Below are 9,888 nucleotides of genomic sequence, written 5' to 3' on the forward strand. Positions count from 1 at the left end.
TAATGAGTCACTGAATCATTCATTCAACTGAAGCCGCGGTCACACTAGACTTTTCATTCCATTGACTTTCTTTCATACGCATGCGAATGCATCAGAACACACATACATGTGCGTGTCAACTATCAATACAAGTTTGAAAGTAAAAAAAATGTTGCATGAATTTGGCTATATATTTTTCAGCTGAAGCTTTGACATGCCCTAACATTTGTGCTTATTTCTGCTACTTATACTTTTGGTCAACGTGTAACTTTGTATTCAGCACAAACTGTGCTACAATAATATGAGAGCAAGATTGATCTACATGTTTGCATTTTTTAGAAAAAAAAATATATATATATATATGTATATTATGTGTGGTTAGTAAGTTTTGGGAAACAATGTAGCTGAAATAAGGCCATAAAACCCATACTGAACAGTTCTGAATAAGACTTTTGAGTAATCAGTCTTGTAGGCTAGAACATTTACATCCAAATGATGTGAAAATCATTCCGCTTACTCATCCACAAAAAAAAAACAATATATTGATTTAAATTTTGTAAGACATGTTTTGTGACAGACAAGCTTTATGTGAGGGAGTGACAGTGGCTTTTTAAATTATTTACATTTATTTACAACACAGTATAATCAAAACATACATAATGAAGGTCAAAGACACATTGAGTTTGATTATATTGATATAGAGATGTGAGATGTGATTAGTTTCTTAAAACAGATTCTGTTAAACAAGTGAAACAAGTAGACCATACCTGATATTTGAGTGTTTGCTGCTTCTTTCCATGGATTCAAGCAACATCACCAGAAGTCAAGGAGCTTGTTTTACCATAAAATATCAGTGTAGCTGAACATCTGATGTTATTACAGCACTCTTAGAGGAAAACAGTTTGAAGAGACTCAAGTGAATGTAAAGGGTTTTTATGTGTTGTGGATATCTGTGTATTAAGAAATAAAAAAAAAAAAACAAACAAAAAAAAAACCTTTGATAATATATAAAATATAATATATAAAATATCAGGATATCTGTATATATAAAGATGAGACATGCTTTGTACATTTTATATTTGAGGGAGTTATTAGGATTTATGTTTTTTTAGAAACTATTATTGTTTAGCAGTTATAAAAATCTATTTGTGAACAGATTTTTGATTATAAGCATTCATCATGTTACAGTGTACACTCATATTACTTTTATAAAGGCTGTTGTTTAAATAAAGCATGAAAGCATCATCTCACCGTAAGAAATTTAGATACAATGAATTGCCATATTCAAAACATTTCACTCATTTTAGTCAGTAATTATAATTTGAGGAAAACCAAACTAGTAACGTTAGGCCTTTTTATAGTATTAGCTGGATGTAGCAGTTCGTGAATCTTGTTCTTTTTATGAGGTGAATTATTCCTCTCAGCGCTGCGATGAACTGGACTCCTCACGCGCTTTGTTTACAGAGATGTGGGCGTATACATGTGCGTGCGTCTCACCTGGATATTTACATATGAAGGGCGCGACCAATTAGAGATAATGAGTTTAGACGAGAAAGAATGAACATTGTGTTGGTTTCATACGGATGTAAATGCGGTATAACTCTTATATGTACGATAAAGTATGAGGGAGCATTTTCAAGATCTTAGATAGCATAATAGGTAAGATGGGCGTGATTTCCCGAAGTGAATTATTAGGGCGGGCGTTTTGGCTGATGTACCTGGGCTAGAAACCGTGAAGCATGTAGTAATGGAGCGTGAAAAATGCTGCAAGAAACCGCATGTTTTCTGATCTGTCGGAATCCAGTGTTTCATCTTTAAAATCGATTCTTGGAAATAAGGAATATGAAACAACAAAGGTTGGAATAAGTTTTTTACTCCACACTGGTCTTTATTTGAGGATGTAATCTATGAGATGGAGTTCTCCATATGAACTGAGGAGGGCAGGAATACACCTTTTAAGTGTCTAAGCTGGGTTCTTCATATGAAGAAGGAGAAGAAGAAGAAGAAGATGTACCTGGGCAGGTGACATTTCCCGGATGGGGTTGGGCTTCTGTTGTTTCTGCTGAACGTGACTGTGGGTCGGTAAAGGTGGGTTAATGCAGCCTTTGATGGATTGCATTTGCTTGCTTTATTCTGGTTTTAGCTGACTTGCGTCTGCATCTGGTCGGTGCTCTCGTTGTCAGCAGAGTGGCTGTGTCAACAGCCGCTTCTTTGTTTGGCGTCTTGCCGCGGATATTCTGTTTGGCTGATGAATGTGACGACATCCGTCCTCTTCTAGGTATGCGTTGATTTTTATGTGTGTTTGTGTGTGTTTGTGTGTTCTTCTGTGTGTGTGTGTGTGTGTGTGTGTTCTTGATCTTTTCTTGTGGTTTTGACTGGGTTTCCAGATATCACTACTAACCCCTGAATTTTGGTATGCGAGTGTGTTATGTAGATAACTCCTTTTTGGAGGGTCTTCCCTGTAATTTAGGCCGCAGCTCCATTATATTTTGAATCACTGATTATAAGCTTTTCTGAGATGTTTCTTTTAATTGATTTTATGCTACTTTAATAAAAGTTTGGTGTCTGATACCTGTGTCTCCACGTTTTGCTTGCCACTGGGCAGGGAACCTGTGCAAAGTTTTCAATTCTTTGGGTGAAAGTCCCAAGGTGGCATAGTCAGGCATTCTTCAATTTTTATATCGTTAGATATATCGCCCAGCCCTAACGCTTTGCATTCAATTTAAATTAATTTTTTTATTATTAAAATCTGCAAGTTGGATGAACTGTCGACCTCAGAAGGTTAAGCTAAAGTACTCACCGTAAACGGAGCGCTAGACGTTCAGCGGGACCTATTGCCTGATGCAGTTTGGTGTTCTGCCTCTCAATCAGTGGAGTGACCGTGGTGAGCAATCAATTGAAGTCTGCGCTACTGAGCCGAAAGTACTCCCTATGGTCGAGTCTCATCCAGCCCAAGCTCCTGGATCAAGGAATGAAACACTCCCCGCTCGTTCGTTTCAGGAACTTTCTTCATCGTCGCAACAGACACAGGGTAAGCACATCAAATCCATGTTGTGTGTACTGTGAAAACCTTGGCACATGATGTCATATCCTGCTCCCACTCAATCAGTCCACCGGCCATTAATGCCTCATCTGGGCCAGGTGCTGCTGTGGCCTCTTCATCCTCAGTGAGCCCAGAGCATCTAGAGATTTTGGTCACATTTGTCCTGCTGCTCAATGGAGCCTGACTTACAGAATCTTAATGACATTAATGATGCTTCTGAAACTTGGGCTCCATTGACTAATGTGTTCAGGAAAAAAAAAGGGATTGAACTGCCTGGAGGCAAGTAAATAATGACTGATTCGGCTGAACCCCCAAAAAAAAAAAAAACAGAAATTGTATGAAATACATTTATGCATTTATATTATAGTAGTACCTTGAAGAAATAAACTAAGAAATTACATATGAGCAGCTCGGTGTGTCCAAGACACTTGCAAAAAAGGTTTTACAATTTTCATTTACATTTATTTACATTTCTGCATTTGGCAGATGCTTTTATCCAAAGTGATTTAAGCAACCAGGAGAAAAGAGTCTTGCTCAAGGACACAACAGTGTTGACGGCTGCGGACAAAAATTAGTATGTAACAAAAATTAGTATGTAATTGTAAACATATGAAATGAAATTTGGCAAGAAGTTGAAAGCTGACAATCTGAATTGTAAAACGTTTTAACCTGTGTAAATGTTTTACAGGTTGTCGTGTTCATGAAGTGAAGGCACATGAATGATCGAAGCAGACACAGCAGCAGCCAGATTTGGAGATGCATTGCATTTATTGTACAAAATAGTGAATTCTTCCTAAAACAAATAATATAAAATATATTCAAATGTATAAATAGCATAAAAAAACACAAATAAGATCAACAATGCAGTGCACTTCCACAATCTCTTAAAAACAAGTAATAAAATACAAATATCAGATTACAAAATAAATAAATTAGACCAAAATAAGTTTGCTCACGTACATGCCATAACAAACTGAAAAGTCCTAAACGACATTTTACAACATTCTACATTTTAAACATAATCTACAATCAAATTTCAGTCTGTAAATCAATCCAATAATATATAATAAAATATAATTTAAGTCTGGCCCACCATTATGGCTTAGAACTAACAGAAAACAAGTTAAACTTCAAACTAACTAAATGTGATTCAGGCCAAAATGCTGGTAGGGTTACACATACAGGGCGCTGCACAAGATCCCAGGCCCTATGCATAGGTAGTCCTGATGGGCCCCCATGCCCCCCCATATACTATTTTAGTTTTTTTAATCCCTACGTGAACAAACTGCGTACTGTATGATAACCAAACAAGACTTGATTCAGTCATATATTATATGCAGAATGAACAAGACAAAGGGAACAGATAGCTTATATGACTTTGGAGTGTTCTCAGTAAATGCCACTGAAGGTAGCCTTATATTAATGCCATCCATGCTTAAGTCATCATCTCAGACTTTCTTATCATAGTCTGGTACATAGTCTCAATTTTAATTGAGAGAGAACATTTTTTTTTTTTACGCTACATTACTTCAAACTAATATATTACATACAGTGGGTAAGGAATGTATTCAGACCCCCTTAAATTTCACACTTTTTTATATTGCAGCCATTTGCTAAAATCATTTAAGTTAATTTTTTTCCCTCATTAATGTACACACAGCTCCCCATATTGACCAAAAAAAATAAAAAATAAAACACAGAATTGTTGACATTTTTGCAGATTTATTAAAAAAAAAAACTGAAATATCACATGGTCCTAAGTATTCAGACCCTTTGCTCAGTATTTAGTAGAAGCACCATTTTGATCTAATACAGCCATGAGTCTTTTTGGGAAAGATGCAATAAGTTTTTCACACCTGGATTTGGGGATCCTCTGCCATTCCTCCTTGCAGGTCCTCTCCAGAGATGCTCAATTGGGTTTAAGTCAGGGCTCTGGCTGGGGCATTCAAGAACAGTCACGGAGTTGTTGTGAAGCCACTCCTTTGTTATTTTAGCTGTGTGCTTAGGGTCATTGTCTTGTTGGAAGGTGAACCTTCGGCCCAGTCTGAGGTCCTGAGCACTATGGAGAAGGTTTTCGTCCAGGAAATCCCTGTACTTGGCCACGTTCATCTTTCACTCGATTGCAACCAGTCGTCCTGTCCCTGCAGCTGAAAAACACCCCCACAGCGTGATGCTGCCACCACCATGCTTCACTGTTGGGACTGTATTGGACAGGTGATGAGCAGTGCCTGGTTTTCTCCACACATACCTCTTAGAATTAAGGCCAAAATGTTCTATCTTGGTCTCATCAGACCAGAGAATCGTATTTTTCTGTTTTTTAGCAAGCTCCATGCGGGCTTTCATGTGTCTTGCACTGAGGAGAGGCTTCCGTCGGGCCACTCTGCCATAAAGCCCCGTTTGGTGGAGGGCTGCAGTGATGGTTGACTTTCTACAACTTTCTCCCATCTCCCAACTGCATCTCTGGAGCTCAGCCACAGTGATCTTTGGGTTCTTCTTTACTTCTCTCACCAAGGTACTTCTCCCCCGATAGCTCAGTTTGGCCGGACGGCCAGCTCTAGGAAGGGTTCTGGTCATCCCAAACGTCTTCCATTTAAGGATTATGTAGGCCACTGTGCTCTTAGGAACCTTAAGTGCAGCAGAATTTTTTTTTTGTAACCTTGGCCAGATCTGTGCCTTGCCACAATTCTGTCTCTGAGCTCTTCAGGCAGTTCCTTTGACCTCATGATTCTCATTTGCTCTGACATGCACTGTGAGCTGTAAGGTCTTATATAGACAGGTGTGTGGCTTTCCTAATCAAGTCCAATCAGTATAATCAAATACAGCTGGACTCAGATGAAGTTGTAGAACCATCTCAAGGATGATCAGAAGAAATGGACAGCACCTGAGTTAAATATATGAGTGTCACAGCAAAGGGTCTGAATACTTAGGACCATGTGATATTTCAGTTTTTCTTTTTTAATAAATCTGCAAAAATGTCAACAATTCTGTGTTTTTCTGTCAATATGGGGTGATGTGTGTACATTAATGAGGGGAAAAAAAGAACTTAAATGATTTTAGCAAATGGCTGCAATATAACAAAGAGTGAAAAATTTAAGGGGGTCTGAATACTTTCCGTACCCACTGTATACTCATTACATGCAAAGTGAGATATTGCAAGCCTTTATTTGTTGTATTTTGATGATTATAGCTTACAGCTATGAAAACCTTTTCACAATATCCTAATTTTGAATTTGGGGTTTTCATAAGCTGTAAGCCATAAATAATCATCAACATTAAATCAAATAAAGGCTTGAAATATCTCACTTCGCATGTAATGAGTCTATATAATATATTAGTTATACCATTATACCAATATATTAATATATTAACTATATTATATATTAGAATTACTGAAATATATGAACTTTTGCACAATATTCTAATTGTTCGAGTTTGACCTCACTCTACCGATGAGCTAACAAGCTACCTATGACACTGATTAGCCTACTATTGCTAATTTTAGATATTATAGCCTATTAATTTAAAATTAAACAAGTTTCAAAATTACGCTATTATAATGGTGTGTTGTATGCAAACAGCATTGTTAGTGTACAGTTTATTTATGTAGCCTTTACCTGAGATTACATGTATAACCAAATTGCCATCTGAAAGTGTATGTTCTCCTCTTTCAATGGGTTGTCTCAGTTCATTTTTAGCATGATTCGTGGGGCTATTCAAGCAGTTTAACACTATAAATTTCGTGTTCTAGTTTGTGCTCACCTTTCTTTGAAAAGAAGTCAGTAACCAATTGTTTCCCCTCATTTTGTTTTCTTTCTTATCCTGTCTTTCCTTTTCTTTTTTTGGTGGCCTGATTTGGCTTTCTTTGAGAAAGACATTTCTACAGCGCTCCACCAGAAGCTCAACTAACATAAACAAAACTGCGTGCAGATGGACTAAACCATTTGGCGCATTAGCAAGGGGGGTGGGATCATGAGACAGTCAGTCAATCAACCAAGTTATTCAGCCAATACACAAAATTTGTGTGTCATCTGATATTCATTATGAAATTTAATTAGGAAATGAAAATATCCAGGTAAAATAAAATATATTTCAGATTTTTCAAGGGCCCTCTCTTCCTTTGGGGCCCTGGTAATCAGTACTGGTTTTACCCCCAGTCCGACGCCCCTGCACATATATACCCTTAAGGTTTGTAGCCAGAAACACCAGCCTGTTTCCATGATCTGGTGTGAGTGATGAACTCAAGCAGGAGACAATATTTCCATCAGTGCCAAAGACACTCTCTGAACAGCAACTTGTGGCTGGAATACACAGATATTTCCCTCCAGGACTTCGGTGAGTCTTCCTCAGCATCCAGTGTCTCTGTCTGCAGGTACGACTGTAGCTCAAGAGCTATGGCCTGGTTTTGTTGCAGAGGAGGTCCTGCAGCTTTGTCTGTGGTGACCTTGAAGAAGCTACCCAGGCCCTTTTTCTTCTTCTTTGGAGCAGCAGCATCCTCTGTAACATCAGAAGGCATTGCTGCTGTCTCGAGGGGCGTTCTCCATGGAGGGAACGTATTACAAGGAAAATAAGAATTAAATGTTTAATCTAAAGGTTGTAGTATTAAATCTTCACATTATTTTGTCAACACAATGTCCTGTGAAAAAAAAAGTGAGATGTCTGAGTTTTCGGGCACTAGAAAAGACCTGGGCAATGGCTGTATGCTGCTCAAGGACTCTGTCTATCATGGCCTGCCTAGATCCCCATCTGGTTGGGCATTCTGTTTTAAGGGACTGTTCAGACAGATTCAGTTCCCTCTTTTTTATAGGAAAAGGAAAACTGTTTTCGAGCTTCTTGCAGACCGCCGATTGCACGGTCCATCCTGGGATCCCTAATCGCATTCTTGCAAATTATTCAGCAAGCAGTTATCAACTTAAATATAATCTAAAGTCTTTAACTCTCATGTCTTTTCTTTCGTGTACATGATGGAAACATGCATGGTTGATTCCTCTTTAAAAAAAAAACAACAGTCTACATGAATAGAAGTCACCCTGTGTTAATTACATTGTCTTGCTGCATGAGCACTAGTAAGTTGTTTTAGTGCTTTGCCACATTGTCTCCTGTGCAGTGACTACAAAACAGGACTGTGGCACTGAGAAGCACCTCATCCATCTGCTTCAGATTTGTTGACCATGCAAGTAGTCCAGATGTGTGCATTCCAAGCTTCTAATGTTTTTTGCATGCTAACATGACAGCAAGAAAAAACAAAAGTTAATTTTGGAATGCATTATAAATTACTCTCACTTCATCATAAAAAACATAGTTTTTTTTTTTTTTTTTTTTTTTTTTTTTTGCTCACATCCTTTGCATTCTTTATGTGGCTTAAGCATCTATGAATGATGGGAAGATCAAACTGTTCTGCCTGGTATTGGCCAGTGATGACTTCAAAGTACTTCTACAGAAGATCCTCCAGACTTAGTCTGCAGAATGTAAAAAAAAAAAATAGAATTCAGAAGCACAAGGGAGCCATCACAAATGATCATAATTGGCCTTTTGACTGCCTTTTTCCTATACAGCTTGAACGTGTCAGTTTGAAAAAGCCTGCAAGCAGTATGTGACAGATGCTGTGGTGTGATCACAAGTTATGTACTGTAGGTTGCAACTGGAAGAGGAGATGCCCCTTTGGAAGGATTACGACAACTAATTCATACACATAGTATGGTGGACTTGTGGAGCTTCCTTTTTGAGTTATACTTCCAGTTGCATCCAGATAGACAATGTTCTTCTTGCACCTTTTGTAAAACACTGACAGTGTTTTCTTTGACCACAGCATTATGCTCTTTGGGTTCATCATGTTTTTGTGTTGGTCTTGATTGTCTGTTCGTTTTTGGAGGCTCTTCATTCCTTTTTTGTGACTGTATCACCATCTCTGGGAGCTTTTGCATGAAATCAAAATAGACGCTTCTGGGTATTTTTATGGCGATTTATGGGTGTTCGGATGTCAGAGTCAGAGAGGCTTTATTATCATTTCAGCTCTATACAGCTTGTACACAGTGAAACAAAACAGCATTTCTCTAGGACCATGGTGATACACAAGACAACATTAACTACAAACTACAAAAAGGTAGATTTATGCAAATGTGTGGACGTGCAAAGTATGCAAGTTGGGTTTCAAGTGTTTGTGATTCAGGTATTATAGTAGTGCTGTATATGTGTGAGTGTAGTTGTCAGGTCAGTTCACGTGGAGTTGAGGAGTCTGATGACTCGAGGGAAGAAACTGTCCCACAATCTGACCGTGAGGGCCCGAATGCTTCTGTACCTTCTTCCGGATGGCAGGAGGGTGAATAGCTGGTGTGAGGGGTCTCCTAAAGTCAACAACCATCTCTTTAGTTTTGTCCACATTCAGGGACAGGTTGTTGACTTTACACCAGTCAGCTAGCTGATGCACCCCCTCTCTGTACGCTGATTCGTCGCCTTTGATTACAGAGGAAGTGGTTCAGTCCCAGCAAGCTCAGCTTTTCTATCAGGGTCTGAGGAATGATTGTATTGAATGCTGAGCTGAAGTCACTGACATACGTGTCTTTTTTTATCCAGGTGAGTGAGAGCTAGATGTAGGGTGGTTGTGATGGCGTCATCTGTTGAGCGTTTTGGACGGTACACAAACTGTAGTGGGTCCAGTGTGGGGGGCAGCAGGTTCTTGATGTGCTTCATGACAAGCCTCTCAAAGCACTTCATGATGATGGATGTGACAAAGTACAGACTACAGTCATTGAGGCTGGACACTGTAGACTTCTTCGGCACAGGGACGATGCTGGTAGCCTTGAGACACGCCGGGATGATGGTTGTGTATGTGTATGTGAAACCAAACTGCAGTATGGTTGAATCGACCT

At 38.7% G+C, this 9,888-nt stretch overlaps 1 long non-coding RNA gene across 1 annotated transcript; it reads left to right on the top strand.

Moving 5' to 3' along the window:
- The first annotated feature begins 2,747 nt into the window (after positions 1-2,747).
- On the top strand, positions 2,748-4,670 carry LOC122147329. Its single transcript, XR_006161574.1, has 3 exons — positions 2,748-3,010; positions 3,509-3,596; positions 3,711-4,670. It is a non-coding gene; the product is annotated as an uncharacterized LOC122147329 (long non-coding RNA).
- The last annotated feature ends 5,218 nt before the right edge of the window (positions 4,671-9,888 follow it).

The sequence above is a fragment of the Cyprinus carpio genome, chromosome A13 (genome assembly GCF_018340385.1).
Source record: "Cyprinus carpio isolate SPL01 chromosome A13, ASM1834038v1, whole genome shotgun sequence".
NCBI lineage: Eukaryota > Metazoa > Chordata > Actinopteri > Cypriniformes > Cyprinidae > Cyprinus > Cyprinus carpio.